This window comes from Amphimedon queenslandica, unplaced genomic scaffold, assembly GCF_000090795.2.
Source record: "Amphimedon queenslandica unplaced genomic scaffold, v1.1 AMPQUscaffold_10873, whole genome shotgun sequence".
In the NCBI taxonomy this organism is placed as follows: Eukaryota; Metazoa; Porifera; class Demospongiae; order Haplosclerida; family Niphatidae; genus Amphimedon; species Amphimedon queenslandica.
In genome coordinates this window covers 6367-7826 of record NW_003548879.1, presented here as the reverse complement: position 1 = coordinate 7826, position 1460 = coordinate 6367, and the positions used below count along the sequence as shown (strand labels likewise).

The following is a 1460-nucleotide window of genomic DNA, read 5'->3' as shown; positions in this document are numbered from 1 at the left end:
TCTCCTTTTCTATAACTGCGCTCTAGTTGTATCATATATCAAAATACCGGGGTTTTGGAGAGGATCATAATGCAAAAAACCGCTGTCTGTAGCATTTAAAATAAGAAAGTTATTACATTATGCAGATTTAAAAGTCAAAGTGGCCCTAGTATAATAATAGCCAGAGGAAGGAGAGAGCTATCCACATACCACCGATTGGTTTACTGGCCTTGATAACATTAGCACCTGAAATAATACCACTGGAGGGGGAGGGGGAGGGGATGAAATGACAATAACAATGTTAGAAAATATTTGCTGGTTGAGCTGATATTCTAATTAAAATTAAGATTATTTTTATAAATTTTGAAAGCTTCATCAATTGTGCTATTCATCATAAAATTCAAATCTAGCAAAATAAATGTCCATCTTTAAACCAGCCCAGCAGCAAAACTAAAAGTTGCATTATTCTCCTTTTAAAAACCACATCCTCTTAACTACTAGTAGACCAGGCTTGGGGCGAGTACTTTGGTACTCGTACTTAAGCATGCTTAAGCACAAGTTTGAAAGTACTCGGTATTTACTAAGTACTTTTGAACAAAAATTACAAATACTCGTACTGTATTTAAATACTAGTATGTTTTTAGTGCTTACAAGTACTTTGAAGTACATTTTTTGATGCTAATGTGTTGATATAATAAATACTAGCTAGTGTAAACCACATATATTTACCTCCTGTGGGTCCCATACTATGACACTGGCCAGTTTGGATTTGAAAAGTTCATAAGATGTAATAACCGTCTGATTTAATTTATTAATTTTAAAACTAACTTATTAATTATTTGGGTGTGGTCAAGTGCTTAAGTAGTACTTAAGTACTGCAATAGAGTACTCGTACTAAAAATGAGGGATTTGTACTCGTACTCATTTTTAAAATCTAACAGGTACTTGTAATGTACTTAAATACTTTTTAAAGTACTTCGCCCCAAGCCTGTAGTAGACATATTGGTAGTGTACTTACATTGAGAAACTGGGAGGACCTAGAGCAAACAAGACCCAGACAGCACACTGGATCACCATGATGAAGAAGAACCACATGAAGGCAAGGGAACTGTCCTTCCTAAACAATCAATCAGTAACTAACACTATAGATAGGGGAGGAGAGAGGGAGAGGGGGAGAAGGAGAGAGAGAGGAAGAGAGAGAGAGAGGAAGGAGAGGGAGAGAGATATTAATCATTATAAATGCATTCCCCTAAGCCCACAGTACCTGGTTCCTCATTATGAGGTGTGGTATGTGTCTCCTACAGCAGAAGTCCTGTAGGTCCTCCAGCTCCAGGTGGTGGTAGAGGTGATCCACTAAGAGACCTTTGACGTCTCTCAGGTCCTGGACCAGCTTTAGACACTCGTCATGAAGAGGAATATCAGGATTCAATGAACAGACTAGCCCCTGACACTTACTGAAGGAGTGAGACAGGAGGCTCTGT

General features: G+C 38.1%; 1 long non-coding RNA gene across 1 annotated transcript; it reads right to left on the bottom strand.

The window, feature by feature from the left end:
• Positions 1-12: 12 nt before the first annotated feature.
• On the bottom strand, positions 13-1346 carry LOC109589794 (uncharacterized). The gene is made up of 3 exons (XR_002188929.1): positions 1244-1346; positions 998-1121; positions 13-239 (listed from the first exon to the last, which is right to left on the bottom strand). It is a non-coding gene; the product is annotated as an uncharacterized LOC109589794 (long non-coding RNA).
• Positions 1347-1460: the final 114 nt, after the last annotated feature.